This window comes from Aulostomus chinensis, chromosome 5 (genome assembly GCF_037954235.1).
Source record: "Aulostomus chinensis isolate RoL2024-O1b breed Wild chromosome 5, RoL_Achi_v1.0, whole genome shotgun sequence".
NCBI classification, from domain to species: Eukaryota; Metazoa; Chordata; class Actinopteri; order Syngnathiformes; family Aulostomidae; genus Aulostomus; species Aulostomus chinensis.
In genome coordinates, this window is record NC_141324.1 from 22,921,809 (window position 1) to 22,940,984 (window position 19,176).

At 41.5% G+C, this 19,176-nt stretch overlaps 1 protein-coding gene across 10 annotated transcripts in view; it reads left to right on the plus strand.

The window, feature by feature from the left end:
• The first annotated feature begins 4,874 nt into the window (after positions 1 to 4,874).
• The window catches only part of adgrl2b.1 (adhesion G protein-coupled receptor L2b, tandem duplicate 1), an 89,954-nt gene continuing 75,652 nt past the window's right edge, over positions 4,875 to 19,176 (plus strand). For all 10 annotated transcript variants that reach the window (XM_086203962.1, XM_086203965.1, XM_086203966.1 and 7 more), the window contains exon 1: positions 4,875 to 5,439. The gene's annotated coding sequence lies outside the window, so the exon portion shown is untranslated. The remainder of the gene's footprint in view (positions 5,440 to 19,176) is intronic.

Here is a 19,176-nt window from a genome sequence, read left to right on the forward strand (position 1 = left end):
GTTTTCCTTCCAGTGTATCGATTCTTGATAAATGACAACAGAAAGTTTACGTGGTATTTAGAGAGAGGGGAAAAAAAAAAGAGAGAGAGATCAGTAATTGCATGTTGCTGTGAAGAAACACTGACAATGAAGACATGGCTGGTCGTACCACAGACATTAAAACATCTCCTGAACCATTAGTGAGCAGTGCTGCGATGCTTATCGTTGGTGTAATGGTTTGTAATGATAGCCTTGGTGTGGTGACTGAATAAATCAGAACATAATTAGTAAATATATTAATTTCTTTTTCTATTTTAGAACAAATAGCCCGCAGCTGGTGTCTGCAAAGCAGTCAACAAATCATGACTAAATAATTGAAGCCCCTGTCATGTATAAACCTGTCGTTGTCCAGTCCAGCCATTAAGATTACATCATGTTTGTTCACAAATGGAAATTTAATGCTAATGCTGTGCAGCTTACAGTAAAAATCCTAATGGGCTCTCAACTTTGAAGTGTAATTTCATCGACAAAGCTGAATCATTTCATGTTAGTTGGGGTGCAATAGTCACTTAAAATTCAAGTCTCCATTCGCGGCAATAAAATCAAGATTCAAGAGCCTTGGTAAATAAAAACATTGCAACAAGAAAAGTGCCGTTTGCATCATAGATATTTTTGTTATTCAAAGCCACTGTGGCAACACATTACACATAAATATGTGCATAATGACCTCACGTTCAATCCACAAAAACAGACCAACCATATGGACATGGAGTCTGAAAATAGTGCTTAAATATCCCCACGAGGGCGCCTCGTGTGCCTCCAGGACAAGAAAGTGTGTGATTTTCTATCTGCTATTGCCACATTAAACAGTTCATGTATTTGAACCATGATTGGCTAATCAAATTTAAACTCAAAAAAGAAAGTGTCAGACAATCAATGTTGAACTCCATTATAATGAAAACAATTCTGGATGTTTGGCTTTTCTCTAACTGCGATGTAAAACGACCATATAAGTAAAACAGCACACATTTTCCACATTTTTAATCAACAAACTGTTGGGAATGACATGCAGTGGATCACGTCTTGTGTGTGAAATGAAAAGCGCCATGTCAACTCACGTCGAAATCATTCAGCCGCAATAATGTGTGTGTTTTCATACAATTGTTCCAGACAGCTGTTGATTTTCATTTGTTAATTAAAAATTCTGGGCTTTCTTGAGTTGTGCACTGAATCTCAGCCGGCAGAGTCAATATCAAGTCTCCGCACATGTTCACCAGTCTTACTTTATTGTCCTGCTGTGCTTCACTTTAATGGCAATTTGTATTCTAATGTCTGTATTACTTTTTAGCATCAGTATAGATTTGATGAAGTCTGTTCAGGTTCAAAGTTTGTTTATTGGTTTTTATCCAGAAAGAAAGTGCTCAGAAAAATTTGGTTTGGCACTTGGCAATAAATGTCAAACGGTTCTAAATGGTGTAATGAGTGTGTAGAAATGCCATTTGGAAAAGAAAATCCACGAATTTGGATATTCAATTTGAAATGATTGAAAAAAACAAGTATGTTCGTAAGTTCAGTTTCATTACCCTGACAGCTGGTTGACTCACAATAACTTAAATTTCTTCAAAGAGCACAAGTGCTTTTGTCTTGCAATGAAATCTGAGATCTCTGCCTTTTACAGGTCTGGGGATTTCAGAACACCGGATAGCTGCTTGGATGGCAGTAAAAAAAAATGGCTGTTAACAAAAGCCACGCCCCTTTTTATTTAATCAACAACACACCTTCACCTTTAAGAGAAAATTCCCCTTCACCTCTCTGTAAAGAACCGAATATATGAGACAATATCAGACAGAAAAACACTAGAATACAGAGAGAGCTTTTAAAGCTCCAGAATGACGACTGCATTATGTGCGGTGAATATACATGCAGTATCCACGCTTTACATTCGTATGTAAGTAAAGTTTATTTTGTGGTAGTGACATATTCAAGCCAAAATCCTTTCTTCTACACATTGTTGGATATTGTCTTTCTACGTACCTCCTCTTGCTTTGTTCTTCAGTCTGCACACTCCCAGTCTATCCCAGCTGACATTGGGCGAGAGGCGGGGTTCACCCTGGACGGGTCACCAGTCCATGCTGGGCCATCAGGAGCAATTAGGGGTTCAGTGTCTTGTTCAAGGACACTTTGACATGGTCACTGGTGTAAGTGAGGATCGAACCAGCGACTCTTCAGTTGCTAGATGGCCACTCTACCTCTGAACCATGCTGCTCTCTCATGATAAATTAATAGGTGATAAATTGCTGATAGGCAATCATTTTTTTAGTATACAACACCCAGCTTGTGACACCAGATCATTCTCAAACAAATTGTTTTCTTTTTGTCTCACTGGAATCATTTCATTTCCAGGACAGTCGCTCGAATATGTTTTGCAGGAAACTCTGAGTCAAACTAGATGCAGTTCCCACCTTTTCTGGCGGCAACGTGATTGATGTCTGTTCCATTGTTTTATTTTTCAGATGGAACCATAAACGTGATGTAGAGCAAGAGACGTTCAGACGACTCGACTCCCTCGTGTCACTGCAGAACGGCCTCTTTCGGTTTTACTTCCCCGCAAACAATGAACAATACATCAGTTCCTACTCATGTAAATAACTTTCAACAACATCCCGTTTTTCTTTTATTGCAGTTGTAGAGGATAAACACTTTCTGCAACTCAACTTCTTCTTGTTGCTATTCTGAAGTGTAACAAAATAATTCCTTCACTCAAATATTTTTAAAAAGGTTGGCCCCGCCCTCCCACTGAATGCGGGGATTATTCTGCCCCATTACCCTCTCAGTTCTTGGGACCACTACCTACGAGTCCCAACAAAGTGCTGCAGGGACCCCGGGGCCCTCCTCTGTCTGTCTGGATGTGTTCATCATTTGCTCCCACTGCTGCTGGTCAGATAGGAGCGACATCCGATGTTGTGATTTCTTCTGTCGACATGTTAGGTAAGTTGGTTGTGTGTTCAGGTGGGGGGTGGGAGGCGGGGGGCCTCCAGGTGGTTTCATGATGTAAGATCAGGGAGGCTTTGATCCACCCATGTTCAACTCAGTGGAGTTTTGACAGGAGATGTGTTCTACACCTACAGTCTGTGTTTGTTTCTGCCTGTATTTTCAAGATCTTTTTAACATCCACACATCTCGATGTGAGGACACGACGACAGGAACAGGTGTTCTAATCTTCCCTTCTGTGAGAGGCTCAGTGGGGTTTCGGCCATCGGAGCAGCGAGGTGGGCCATGGGAAGGATGAAGGGATCGATTACTTCTTTTTTATAGAAGGTTTTGATTGTTCTCAGCGTTCTCTCTGCCTCCCTGTTGCTCTGAGGTAAGTGGGGATCATGATGTCACGTGTGGCTAAAGCTCCACGCCTGTGCGAAGTCTCCGGGACAACATGATGAATATTGTTAACCACCGGCTGCTAAATTCAGATTAAAAACAGTTACGCATTCTCACATTGCAGTTAAAAAAAATCATCAGAAACTGATCAGTTTGCTGTGTTGGAATAGATCTGCTGCCTCAGACGAACATGGTTTCCTTGGGTTAGTTGTCTCATGCACACACATGCAACTCATCTCTATCACCCTCGACAAATCTCTACATTTCTCTACGCCCAAATCCTTCCTGCAGCCTGTTCCGCATAACTGCTCAGAGTGATACTGAGCTGACTTTTCACTCTCCTCTTAGTTCATCGTAAACGACCGAATACAACAATCTCAACGTGCAGTCATGCATGTTGCCACGCCTGTTTCTGGGGATCCCACCCTCTGCAACCGAAGAAGAAACCAAAGTGGGGGGAGGGAAAAAAATACTGAAACTGAAAAAAAAAAAAAAAAGAATTTCAGGAAAATATCTTCAATTAGGAGTGAGGTGAAATAAACTCAACAAGTTTGGTAGCATTTCATTTGGACTTAGAATCTTGTCGTTCGATTATTCATTGTGTAGTAGAGGTAAAATAATATCCTTGTTTCTGCTGAATCCTATGAAAACCTTACACCTTTCTGTTTGAGCGGAACCTCTGTCTTTTTGTTCAGTTGCTAACTTCCTGTGGCAGCCATATTGGTTTCATGATTTTTTTTGAATACAAAATGTTTAATATCATGTTGTTCCTTGTTTTACTGCTGGACAGGGACGGCTGGTTAATGCTACATTACCCCTGGCAGTTGGAGGCAGCTGACCATACCTAATTTGTTGGGTTGTTTCAAAGTGAAAATCAATGGAGTGATGCAGGATTTTGTCCTTAAACCCAAACACAAGTTTGTAACGTTGAATATTAAGTTCCTTTGTTTTAGGGATTTTTGAATTGATTTTGGTTTATATGTTTTGTTCCAAAAAAAAAAAAATCCATCATTGTATCATAAAAGTGTTGTTCATTAGTCCAGATTATTATCACAAAATGTGTACGTCTCAAAATTAACTTTTCCACAGAGCTTATTTCGTGTAATTATTGAAAATCTTATGTAAAATCTTGCTGATGTTTGGTCAGGGAACTCATGCTCACCTCCGGGTTTGACCTACAAAAAAATCATCATCCCTGTATCACTTTATATGCCTCCAGCAATAAAAGTGAGTTTCTCCTTTCTTACAAAATGGAGAACATTTGGCGTCACTTTGCCTCCTGGCGTCCTGGGGGATTCCTGCATTTATGTGTATAAGTTTGACGAAGCAGAACTTAGAAAAACGGGGATGAAATCTTGATGGCGGAGGCGTTTAAACTTTAGCCTGAATGCATTTTGTCATAACTGGCGTTTGGGATCCGGTCCATGTCCTACCGCTAGTCCGCTCCGGGTTTTCAGTGCGTCCCGCCCCAGCCAGCTGCTGCAGAGCAGGAGACCGGTGCGCCCGATGCTTCTGCCTTGTTCGCCTCCAGTCCGGCTGCAGCTCCGACTGTCTGCACGGCGTGTGGATGAGGCGCAGAGGGAAGAACCGGGAGCGCTCCGACAACCAGACCAAACATTCCTCCTCTCTCTTGTGAAGTGAGACTTTCAGACGCTCTTGTCAGCGAGGAAGACGTGCCCGGACTTTCATTTCCCTACGAGTCTGAGACGCATCTCGTCTCCTTCAAGTGATCCCTTTTTTTTATGCGGTCTCTCCGTGGCGCTCCCGTCGGAAGGAGCCTGCTTGCAGAAGAGGGGGGCGAGTAACGATCATTACTTTAGAACAAACCCCTCGCCATGGAGCTATCGGTCCGATCCCGGATGTATGGGCTTGAAGAGGGAAAGATACCTGCCACAAGAAACTCCTCCATCTGCCCACTGTGAAGAAAGTGGAGCATGCAGCCGAGACCCAGCCGTCTTTGTGCGACCCGCTGCTTAGTTTCTGGGGGCCTCTTCTGAAAAAAAGAAGAGGAGAGGAGGGGGGCTCCTGGTGTTGATCTGAAATTCACACTCCGAGGATCCATATTTTGGCACGGCGCAACGCACAGTAAGTAGCATTTAAAAGCAGACATGTCCAGTCTGAGGCGGAGGTGCCTCCCTGAATCGATACCATTTATTTACAGTCCCATGATAAGAGACGCTAAATGTGGGAAAACGGGCCCATGGGCTCCTCTGCCAATTTCAAAAATGTTGGGTGACATCAATAATATCCCATAGTGTTGGGGTGTGTATCGCCTGGGGCTTCCAGACTTTTAATTAATAGCATCCTCATCATCTTAAATATACCCGTATAATTTAAATTAAAAGCCCACTACGAAAGAGATTTTTTCTGATGATGAATGTGGTGGGTTTTTTTTTCTCCCTCTGTTGAAAAATGAACCTAGACGAAGAGAGAAGCGGTGCATGCCTTGATTGATCTGCTATTCAGCGTGATAATATGGTGAGGCTTCTCCACGCAGTCCAAGACAACAGGAGCTGAGTAGTTAGATGTCAGTTACTGTCTCCATTTACTTCTCCATTTTGCGGCTATAAAATAAGATCATTTCACAGGGCATGTATAATTCACAGACCTGAGCCAGCCATGTGAGATGATGGGACACACTCACACACACACACACACACACACACACACACACACACACACACACACACACACACACACAGACCAAGACTTTTTACAGGCTGGGGAACAATATCGCCTTCTCACGTGAAGCTTTTAGAGGAAGAGCTGCATAGACTTCAGGGGGACAAACCTCCAGAGACTGCAGACACAGGACTGAAATATCAAGGTTAAATCACATTTACACAAAATCCATACTGACTGTGTCAAATCGGGATAATGGTGCAACATTATATAAGCTATACTGACAAGTTAGGAAGCTGAGAAGCTCGTACACACGTGGAGGTTTATGTGATGACTTTTCAATCCTTAGTTGTTTGTGGCGAATCAATTCAGGCGGCATTTGAAAACCCCTCGACTGACCAATTGCAACATCATATAATCTGTAGATGCTCAGTCTGGGGAACTGACATGTAACCAGACAAATCCTGTTATATTTTGACTGCGGCAGACAAGTTTTTCTCTCTCAGGTCAGCCATTTTGGAAGAGCAGATTAAAAAAAAAACATTAAAAAAAAAAAAGACAGAAGAAGTCCAGTTGACTTGGAGGACGGTGAAAGCAGCCGACGTGCTCATCATTGATTTCCCCAGGATGAAGAGGTTGTTATGCCAAGTAGGTTCTAATGGGATGACGCTGCTCTGCAAGGTTGTTTCCTGAAATGATGGATGAAACTGAGGAGGAGACAAAATATCGCGACACCTCCTCTCGGGCTACATTGAGACCCTGGCGACAAATACGAGCATTCATCCTAAACACACTCTACTGAGGTCATTTTGACAAATTGTTCATGTAAACGTGTGTGTCAAAGAGATGCTGCACTTTGTTGTAGAGAAGCTGGGGAATACTTTTTTTTTTGTTGGCCTTTTTTCGGGACTCTTCTCTTCCTGAAGTTAAACAGATATCGCAGTTAATCACAGATTTGTTACAGTTGATCGATTAATCCAGAATTGTTACCGCAGGGCTGGGCGATGCGGAAAAAAATGAATATGGCCCTCGTCAGAAGCCTTTTATTTGTATAAGTGTGGGTATATATCATCATATTGGTCTTTTGGGGTGCAGGGTAATATCGGTGTGGGTAGATATAACTTTTTTTGATATATCTACTCTGCTGTTGTGATGTATGTATGGTATTTCAAAACCTTCCAGAAATTTTATGAAAAATTGGACTCCTGGTTGCTTTGTATTCCTGATTTACACAACAAAAAAAATGTCTCCATATTCAAAAAATACCCACAATGTGATATCTCGTTTGGACGGTGCTCGGTTTCGTTGCTCGATCCCACTTCATCGCAGGCAAAGCATTGTGAGTAAGTTTTTGATTCCCAACTGGGACCATTGATGTCAGGAATTCAGAAGTGGAAACTGTGTGAGTAGATCTTCTGTTGTGTTGCATCCTAACCCCCCTCCCACACACTTCTCTCTCGCTCGCTCTCTCTCTCTCTCTCTCCCTTCTCTCACCCTAACCCAGACATGCTGGTTTGGTCCATTTGTCTTTGTGTGTTGTCCTGGGAGGAAGTGCCTTCACATCTCACGTTGTGCAAATGGTTTCAATGCTTGCTAGTGTGAATTCTAGCAGGTTTTTATAACTTCCAATTTCCATATCAAAGTGTCTGCATTTCAATGGGGAGAACATGAGCCACCAGCCCCCTTCCTCTAAGCAATTTTGTTCTGATAGAGTGTTGCTGCTGCTGGTGGAGGACACTGACAGCGTTTGTGGACACTGTAGTTTCATTTGTGTGTGTGTGTGTGTGTGTGTGTGCGCGCGCGTGTGTGTGTGTCTGAAAGTGTTTGTGTTGGAAACAGATTTAGTGTGGACTGAAAGAATTTGTTGGCCATAATCTAACAGCAAAAGCCGTGTATTTAGTGGAAATGTTGGCGGCCTTTCAGAGACGTGGTCGTGTTCAAAAGAGTGAGCCTGTTTAAAACATTTTCCCCAGTATTTCTCAGTGTGAGCGTAACACATCAGCAAAGGTCTGTATTTTATCTTCAAGGAGATAGAGAGCCCACTGTGTGTCCGTGGAGAGAGATGCATAAATAAGTTGATGAAAATTTGTTTACCCATTTGATGGGTATTTTGGCCACAGCAGTCTACATCTAAAATACCCCAAAGGAATTTGTCTCCTACTGCTTTCTTGCAACCAAAAAAAAAAAAGATTTAATTCTACATTCAGTAACTGTAGCTGTAAAGACTCGAAGCATTTGTACCTCACAGTGTCTGATGATATTTATTTCACATTCGGTGCAGCTGTTGTTTGTTAGCGAAAGAATGTGGCAAGACATTGTGTATTTGGAGTGACCTTTTTTTAATACAGGCCCAAATGAAGACAGAGACACTCAGGCCTTTATGCAGGGTTCTACTGCAGGAGACGGATCAGAACCGGTTGATAGTGAAAGAAGGTTGAGCATGTGCCGTGTTACCACCTAGACATGGGGAGTGTAAATGGTGCTAGGAGAGCAGCAGGGGGTCTTGTGGATTTCTTCCTGGTCATCCTGGGAAATAACAAGAGCCAAGTGCCAGAGAGGAGCGCTCCCTCCTTGTTTCACAGTAAATATCATCGCAAAACTTGCCTCAGACAAGAGTGGGTTTTTGAACCCGGTGAGCAAGAACGGGGAAGGAAAAAAAGAGGGAGCTCTTCACCTGCTATCTTCACTCTCGACGGGTGGGCTGGACAGCTGGTTGTCTCGTCCAGTTCCTCTGAGTTGTTCACTGTGAAAATTTGGTCAACAAACGGACAGACAGGAGAGGGGGAAGCAGCGATGAGTAATGCTCGACGAGACAGCTCTGATTGCATTGGTCTTGGAGGAGACGTGGACTGTGGGATTCTCTCTCCAGTGGTGAGACATTGTCAGCTTGAAATGTTCACTGCATTTTATGATGAACGGTGCTTTTTCCCTCTTCTTGCTGTACCGACTCAACTACATCAGTTTGCCTCGTCTACGTCTCCTCCAGTAAGTGATTTCCTATGTTCACTCCGATGACTTTTGACAAAGCTCAGAGAACAGGGCTCTCTGCATTGTTTATGTGTAGGAGGATGGGACAGGAGGGAGAGAACCAGAAAAGTTGTGGAGTCAAGAAAAGAGAGTGCTGTGAAAATCTTAAAGTGCTACAGTGTAGGAGAGTTGCACCGCTCCGATGGAGAAACTGGCATCGTTTGCACCTCCTAAGATGGTTTTTGTTCTGGGTGAGTGCTGCAAAATGGTCTGGTCTGATTTGGAGGGCCGGACACCAAACCTGACATTTACCGCTGATGCTGTGGAGAAGCTCCCATCTACCCCCCCCCCCCCCCAAGACATTTCAAGCTGTAATGGAGATGTGTTAACGTTTGGCCGAAGGACGGCAAAGAAAAAGACACCACAGAATGAGCTTTAAAAAAGCAAAAGGGCATTATGTTTATTTAACAAAGTGCTGCTGGGCGAATTTCTCATTTAACTGCACAAACCCATCATAGCCATTTTGTGGGTTTCCCCAAAAATAAAGAGACAGACGACTGGAACGAATGATTATGTGTTAGGGTAGTTAACTTGATGGATGGATATATGGGTCTTGCACGTTTCACTGAGAACGTACGTGGAAGGGAGGAAATTCTCTCCTGTGTTACCACCTCCCGTGTTTAAGATGACAGTTAACTTTCCCCTACTGCTTTAAAATGGATGTTTAATGATCAACAGAGGCTTGGAGCTTAGATCCAGCAGTCCCGCTGGCTCTCCACGCGTTCACCGCAGAGCGCCCCGACGCAGTCCTCGCTACCCCCTCGGTGTTGTTAAAAGGTGTTACACTTAAAGGAGGCTGCTTTTTGAGTGATGGATCATCAGAGGTCTCTTTGGAGTGTGCGTTAACCCTTTGGTGTGTGCCGTCGGCGGTGTGTGATGGATGTGCGCCGGGTCTACAGGCACCATATATCAGAAAATTAGCACTGACCTATGAGTTGTCTAGGCCGCCCCCTTAGCTCCCTCTCCTTCTTTCTCCCATATTAGCATATGAGGACGCTGCTCGGTCTCATGGGGATACTAAGATAGCGTGCTTTATTTGGTTCTGTCATAGTATAGGTCACAGGAAGTGTGCAGATTAAAGGTGGAAGGCTTTGTGTTGGCATTAGGTTTATCTGACAGGTCATCTGTCTTCAACTGAAGAAATGCTTTGTCTTTTTTTTTTTTCCTGAAAATTCCTAAATATAATTATCCCAAGAATTGAGGTTCAGGCCATGCTTCACTGCAGAAAAACGTTTCTCTGTTCGTCCTTCATGGTATTCATGAATCATATAAAAATGTAAATCACTTGGCTGATGTGGTGTAACATTGTTATTTCTCATTTAACGCTGAGGAGAAAGACAATGGAACAGGTACACACTCCTGTTTTAATTTTCGAACGAGTAATCTGCCGGGGCAAGCGACGGACAGCTTGAATCCTTCATTAAATGCTTTCACATGTTCAGCAGAGGCACGTTTGCTTTCTGGGAAATCAGTTATTCATGGAAGAAGAAAAAGAAAAAGTTCATTCACTTTGCAAATGCTGCATATTCTCTCAAATAATCATGAAATCCTTCCACGTTTTAATGCTCTCATTGCAGTGCATTTTCTGTCCAACACTTAAATGTCACCTCCCACGATATGGCACGGCTGGCATTTGTTGTTGTGTTTTTATGTGCAGAAAGAATAAATGCTGCTCCCAGAGTGCTGTTTTTGTTCCAGAGGCTTCGACGAGCACGAAGGTCACCTGTATTTCTTTGTCTGTCCTCTCTAATGGCCATTTGTTGGCTACCTGATGTCACTTGGTGTCTTGTGATGACGCCAGTGTGGTTTGGAGATATTTGTCAAAGCCCCTTGAACGCTCCTCGAGCTTTGATTGGCAGCCGTTGTCACATTAGATGAGAAGCTGTGGGAGTCGCGCAGCAAAGAGAATCTATTACCTTGGATGGTGAGGCGTGCTTTCACAATGTGTCAGTGCAGTCAGCCATCTTGCTCTCTGTGTGTGTCGATGGAATGGTCCCTCCTCGGCACAAGCACGGAACAGCTTTCAAGGGTAATTTTGGTAGCTGCCAATAGTAATGCTCATACCTAGATTTCATCCTATGCTGAACTGTTGCACGGGAAGTGTGTATATCGGTTTGGAAAGCTGGCAGTCAACATTTTAAGAAAATGTAGCAATTGAGAAAATACAGCTTTCCTTGTGCTAATTTCCTCTTTTTCATATGTTTCCTTAATAACAGTGAGTTGCGGTGTGAGGGAGAGAGAGAGCGAGTGAGCGAGGCAGGGACGGAAGCTTGTTTGTGATCAGCCGAGCAAAACACATCTTGATGTTTGAAGAGTTGTGATTGAGAGAGTTGTGATTGCTAATCACTCCACTGCTGAGTTTTAATTAGGAGACTCATGAGCGTTGTGTCATTTATCAGCTTAGCATAGTCAAGCATCAGATGTACTCAAGAGAAAATGTAATTAGTTGTCTTAGCAGTTGGGGCTACAAAAACAAGCACAGGATTTTTTTTATACGATGGATTAATTTATATTTGATCTTAGGTACTTGATTAAAAAATATCTTGCAAGCTCTAATCTTCTGCTAACCTCAATTTGGTATAAAATGGTCACGTCCTCCTTGTGCACTTGACCAAAGAAAGCCTGTAACAACCTATTTTCGTGGAGACAGTGCTATAGATTGGACCGGGCTTATTTTCAATGAGTAGGTTTCTGTCCTGTGCTCCTAAGACCTTTGTTAGGACATTTTAATTACAGGAGAGCTGGAAGTAATTGATCTAGGCTTAGAGGGATTTCACTGTCAATGAGAATGAGCCTGGGTGTTAATACAGCCCAGCTTCCACCTCCAAAATGCGCTCGCTGTCTCGCACACACAAGAGGAGAAGCGTCTTTTTTCATTCGCTGTGCCTTAATTCAGTAAGGCATCTGTCTTTTATGTGTTATAATGGTTAACCCCCCCGGATTCCCCCCCCCCACTATTGCATATCTGTTGCCAACGTTGTTGCCACCTGGAGTGTCCTCTTACGGAGCACTTCTTGGTTTTGTGTTGTCACCCACAATCTTTAAAATTTCATAAGGCTGTTAGATAATGCTTCCCAATGAGGGTGAATTATTGATGGTCTTGTTCGTATGAGTGGGACAGGGTAGGCTTTTAACTCTCTGAGCTGCTGGGTCTCTTACCCGGTAACTACGGGACACGGCACAAACACCCAAAGGAATGATGTAGTGAAGGAGGAAAAAAAAATGGAGGCAGGGGGCTGAAAATAAAATGAAAGAAGCTTGCATCCCTTACACTAGTGTGAGGCTAAGCCAGAGCACAAGCAAAACCTGGCAGCAGAGAAAAGCATCGCGTCTACACAAGCCCTCTCTGTTTTTGAAGCGTGGAGAAGTGGTATGGTGGCTGCATTTGTTTCTTATATTTGTTGATTACACACTCGGCTTTCCCGTCAGGTACATTTCTTAACACAGGATGCACAGTTTTGTCAGGGGAAGACACACATGAGTCATATTTCGGGGTTGGCTGTACGTTTGAAGTTTTCACAGAGCTATTATGTTCGTTTCCAACTCTGTATTTTATTCCGCGACTTCACCTGAGTAGCTCTGCATGACTCACAGCTAAAAAAAAACCAAAACCCTATCTATATTTAAACCGGCCCTTCATGCCTCCCCGGAAAACACTGTTGTAGTCTCTTTCAAGCCCCCTTCCTTAGATGCCCTCTTTCTTCTGATTGGACAACTTCCTGAAGCCTGCTGAGGGGCAGCGTCTCTGCACTTCATGGGTTTGCTGCAGAACAGATGACCATAACAAAGTCACTTGCGATCGGCTGCACTTATCATGTTCTGCGGATTTTTTTTTGTCGTTGTTCACGATTCATTGTTTAGTCTAAAAAATTTTAATTTTAACATTCCAAAACCCAAAGACTTCACTTTCTGTCATGAATCACAAAAAAAAAGTTCAGCATCTCAATTCTGAAATCAGAAAATGATTTGACATTTTTGCTTGATAAAAGACTGATTATTAATTGATTATCATATCATACATACGGGCAATTCTTTAATTTGGTTGAATAATTGTATTTTTTTTTAAGCTCCTATTCAACAGGAAAGTCGAAATTCTGTAAACTGAATGTTCAGAATTTTTTTAATTACATTTGCCAATATTTAATAGGAACATCTGACAATGAAAGATTGCGTTTATGACGCAAAATATGGAGGAACACAATAGGTTTCCTTCAACTGCCCTGTTGATACAACGTATTTTAGGGGTGAAGGGTGTGAAAGGCCCTTTTTAGCCACAACTGTGTCCAACACAAATTCTTATTCTAACGTTCTATAATTTTTACAAGGTAGCGAAAACGGAATTTCTGAGTGTTTCCTGTATAAAGCCACCATGAAGTCTAATCTGTTTTCAGGTGGCTTGAGCTGCTCCTCTGACCCTGAATGGCACTCTGTGTTTAATGCTGCAGGCACAGATAGACCGTCTAAACCCACACAGCTACCGTTCTGTAAAGAAATGTTCTGAACTGGTAAAAATACACCTGTACTTCCTGACAGCTGGGTTGATTTTTTTTTTATTTTTTTAAAGCGCATACTTTTATCTTTGTTCCAAATCATTCTCAGTGTACGTGTGTGTGGCCCTTCAGCTTTCACTACAATGGAGCGAGCAGGACAAACATGTGGAAATAAAATGTATTTCTGTCACATGCAGAGGTTTAGCTGTATTTTTTTATTTGGGTTTCTATTTTAACTTTTTTTTTTTTTTTTAAAGATGTGGATGCTTGAAAGCCAAAAATCACTACATGTAGCCCTGGATCCTGGATGCAGGATCGGTTTCTTGTCAAAATCTCATAGATTAGATACACTGAGGACAAAGTCAAGTGTCTCTATCTCTCTCTCGCCCTCTTTCTCTCTCTCTCTCTCATTTGGAAAGGAAAGCAGACCCAATGTATCTAGTCAAGTGCTGAAGTTACACCTGTTTGAAAATTTTAAAGGCAGAATTTCAGCATTAAATTCTCAAAAAATGAAGCTAGCTAATGTAGCATTAGCTAGCTACCATCACTGTTGGAATAATCATGACTCAATGTACAATACTGTACAATGTAGTAGTAGAAAGTAACTATTTCAATTTTAGTACTGTACTTCAGTACATTGTCAAGATATGCGCACTTTGTTGAAGTATTTACGTTTAAAGGGACATGATACTTTGATCTCACTACATTCACCTGAAGCATTAAATCATCCAAACTATTAATCATGCGCAGGAAACAGAGCTTCATATGATGGAGATGATGTAGTTTCAAATTTGAAGCCTGGTTTCATGAATGGAGAAACACAACTGGAACACACACCGCTTTAACACTCTCAAGCACTGGAACACACAAACTTTATGCAGATTGTGTACATTTACTGTTGCTACTTAAGTAAAATCAATATCAAGTACTTCTCTACTTTTACCTCGGTAGAATTTTGAATGGAAACTTTTGTCAAAGTACTCTTTTTTCTGGGTATTTCTCAAGTAAAGGAACGATGTACTTCTACCTCAGAATAAGTGAACAAAACTTCAATTGCTTAATTAGAGCTGTGGTTGTAAAACAATGAAGACAATAAGTCCCATGACCCCATACTACCTCACTATGTCATCAAAATACATTTCGGATATTGTTTTCACTGCGAGACCGTTTGTGGTTGAAAGGAATACTGAGCGTTTAAGAAAAACAGCAGTTCTTTAACAGCAGGGATGAACATTTCTGCCCGTCTTTGGAGAAAAAAAGAAATATAAAGCAGTTTAGTGCTCATTCAGGTTGGTAACTTTAGAATAATAACTTCAGACCGTCTCTGCAAAGACAAGAAGTGAACAAAAAAGTAATTATGTATAAAGAAACAAGAAAAACAAGATAGAGCAGTTCTATTTCTCATCGGAAATGCTGCAGATTGATTGCCTGTGTCTTGGTTTCCAAAGTAACTGACAGAGTTGGTGGACAAATTAATAGCAAGTAACCCATCCACGCCTGCAGAGTGTGTGTGTGTGTGTGTGTGTGTGTGTGTGTGTGTGTGTGTGTGTGTGTGTGTGTGTGAGAGTGTGAGAGAGAGAGAGAGAGTGTGTGAGAATGTGTGTGCGTGCGCGTGCATATCAAGTCCATGGCTCATTTTCAACTTAATGCAGCCAAATTGTGGAACTGGGCAATATGGCCAAAATATATTAGTTTGATATTTTAAGCCTTGATTAAAATACTGCATCTTTACAGCGATAGCCTACAGTTTCTAATAGGCAGAGTAATCCAAAATAATGACATGTAATACATGCCGTAAGATTTGACCAGGTCAGAAACAAGTTTTCGACAAATATAATTACAATTCTCTATCAGATTTTGGTTGAGGGTCACTGTTTCTCATTCTCATTATTATTAATTGTAGAGAACCAAATTACAGCATTTTCCTAATGTTCTCAAATTGACATGTATTATTTCAGTGTTCCAAAAAGGAGAACATTCAGAAATGAGTCATTGTGCTCTGATACTAAGGTTTACCAGCAATAGTAACAGAAACATGGAGTCAGAGGTTGAAGAATCTGGAAAGCCATGACTACATCTTTTTTTTTTTTTTATCATCTACATCTCCACTTCCTCTCCACTTTGAGGAGTGTTTTGGTTTTCTCCCTCAACGTATCTGTTTTGGTTCAGCCGACGCCATAACACTCTCACGCCCAGGGGCAAAGCCTAAACATGCCATGCGTCATAATGCCGGTGTCATTTTTACAACGGTGTTGCGGAATCTGTTTAAAATTGGCTTAAGCTAGCAGCCACTGAGGTAATGTAGTGATATATAGTCGAGCGTTTAGCCACTCAAGTAGAAGATGAAAAAAATAAAGGCTATTCAATTTCTCGTGTGTGAATACGAAACTTCGAGATGTGATAAAATGTCATATATATTTGAACAACTTGTTTCGCTGCTCTTAAGTGAATCTATTCACTTCAATCCATTTACATGCTTTGAATCGGTTAACTTTCAAATCAGTTACCTAAAGAAGAACACTTTGATTAAACATTCAATGCCCACTTTTAGTAGAGTGCAGTTTTTGATAGTGTGTGCTGCAGAAACATCACAGTTGGTAAAAACGATTTACTGCCAAGCTGCAGTCGAACAGAACAGAACGTTGGATGTGAATTAAAGCACACTGACAGATACGTTCAAGGAAGGCAGGCAAACACAATAAGCGCCAGAATCCTAAACATATTTAACATGTCTGCGATGTAAAAAGCAACCGTATGAGGTTGACCTTTTAGAAAAATGATATGATCCAAAACATGCAGTGTGTTCCTAAAGAAGCAAAAACAGAGCTTAAGTGAAAGATGATTTGTCGCTGTTCTGGTGGGTTTAACAGCAGAGACGGCCAGAAGATGTATGCTGTCGACTGTTAAGCATGGTGGTGGGTCCTTTATAGTATTGGCAGCCATCTCGTGGGACTCATTAGGACTGACGATTACTCCGCACAGTTGTATAATGGCCAAGGTGTGCGAGGCAGTCATACGTGACTGCTGTAGCTGCACCCCTCAATGCACCGGTCTCATGAATTAAATCACAGTCCTGCTGTGGTTTCCACAGTCAACAGATCTCAACAGAAAGAAATCCTGCGTGGTCTCTTCTCACCTCTCGTGGCTCTCACACAACCAGACTCATTCAGGAAAATTCCGCATTTAAAGACTCATAGCAGACCCTTGCTTATTAGAAGATTTTATAAGTGTATTTAATACACTGTTATAGAAATGTGTCTGAATTTATTAACTCCTTCGTATTTTCAGCTACAGAAACCCTCAAATATAGAAAATACTCAAGTCTCTAGGGGAATCATAGTGGATATCTTTCAAAGTGTTTTTGCCTCTTAAAATATTCAGATTTTCTCTCTTTCTTTAGGTTTTTTTTTTTTTTAACAATGGAAGCGAGTGTAGAGAATTTTCAGGTGTTTTTTTTTTTTAATTTTCACACTCAAGATTGCTTGAAACTCTTTTGTGCCCATTTAGCTTTTTTTATTTTATCAATCTTTCACTTTATTTGAGCTTCAGCTGTAGATTTTCAACATCTCAGCCATTTTTCAGCCATTTTCAACATCGTTTCAAATCATCTTTCAACCGACTCTGTTCACGTTACATTTTCCGCAGGAAGTTTATTTTCTAGTGGTGAATTATCTTCTCATTTCATCCTTGAATAATAAATTGTTACCATGCTGATTATTTGGATTCAGCTTAAACTTATTAGTTCCTTCAGAATTTTAGGCCATTTTTTTTCAGCCATTTTCAGCAAAGCTCCAGCCATTTTTATTCACACTGCATTTTCTGCAGGAAACGCTTCGTCCACTATTTGATTATCTGTATAACTATCATTTCAAACTTGAATTATAAGTTATTACCATACTTTCTGAGTAAAACATTTTCAATCAAGTTCTTATGTAACTCATGGTCTTTGCATTTTCTTCTGTTCAAATCAATTCAACAGTTAATTGTTTCAGCTCCACATTATTTCGTCTCATAATAAACAAGCAGCTGGCAGTTAAGTAGCTGATTCAGAGGCAAGTGGACTCACTGTTATCCTGATTTGGGGAGATTTCACTGCCGTTTCCACTTTGTATCTTAAGACCAGAGAAACTGATTTGCTTGTGCTTACTTATGTAACAAATCAGTCAATTTTGCCCCAAGTGCAACGCTCCAGAAGTAATTCAGTGACCGGTAATGTGTTTAGGAGAGCACATTGTAATGGTGATTAAAATAAATTCATGTCACTGTAGTTGTGAATGAATAGAGACCAAAGCCGGTTATAACGCAGCACACGTGCCATCACCGAATTACGATGTGAAGCTGATTGGACACAAATACACCTTAAGTTGAAAAAAAACTTTACAGTGAATCCACCACAGGAAGGTGATCAAAGCGTGAAAAGGGATGTATCGCCGGATCTAGCGAGCCGTGAAGTTGTCATTATAGCGTAACAGTCACTGCGTTCAATTGTTTCCAGTCCACAGAAGACATGTAACTTAATATAGCTTCTAAAAAATGATTTGAAAATGCATTGAGTCACACGAAGTGTAAATCAGCATGTGAGGAGAGACATAGCCTCCTGTTTGAGTGATTTAAAATTTCTGCTTAAACATTAATATTCTGACAAAAATAGTCTCACACAACAGTGGGAGTGTAATAGCTGCAGGGATTAAATACATGGAGGGAATGCAGATGGGAGTTCATTGTATGGCAATTTAGAAAGAAGTTGTTTCTGAAGCTAACTTGGGTGGAAGCGACTTTCAGTAAAGTCTCATTTGCATTTGGTAATGATTGAATGAGATAATTAGCTTGCGCGACTTTGCTTGATGGCAGGTTAAACACACAATCAAAGGCATCATTTACGAAGGGGATGTGGGGACACGTCACCCCTAAGCCATTTTGTCCACTTTTATCCTCTCAGTTTGATTTACTCACCAACCTCCGACTTCCCAGATGCTAAATTCTGGATGACAGAAGAAAGGCTAAATTTATTTGTCCTGGGTTTTGTCTGTCAGGCTGCATACAAGCTACTTTCTTCACCCAGTGATTGGTGGAGGTTGCTCACGCTGCAGCTGCACCGCCAGCATAACTCGACTGCAGTGCAGCGTTTGATTTACAGTACACAGTGTCCTTAAAAATAAAGAAGTAGTGGTAAAGGACAGAGTTGAGTGAAGATGCAAATATGATATTGATCTAGACGTTAACCATCTGTAGTGAGCTGACAGTGCTGCATTTTCATAATATTTCTTGTACTATTGCCTAGTACTATATTTTTTGATTAAAAAGAATGATTTCATGGGCCCCATGCATGTGCACGCACACACACACACACACACACACACACACACACACACACACACACACACACACACACACACACACACAGACATATCACATTGACTTGCATTCACCCTAACCCCACTCCTTCCTGGAGACTTAGCTTAACCCTAGTCCAAATCTTTACCCTAAAATTTAATGATTTAAATGATGGGGATTTGGATTTTGCCCCCTTAAGGAAGGCGACTCCCAACGTCGTGAGTTTTGACCAGATTTGTGTTGTACTTTTAAAGGTGCCGGATGTAACGATGCTCTCTGCGGTATTTGTTACACGGCACACGAAGATCCTCGGTCACCCAGGTCATGATGTCTCTTAAACGCTGAGTCG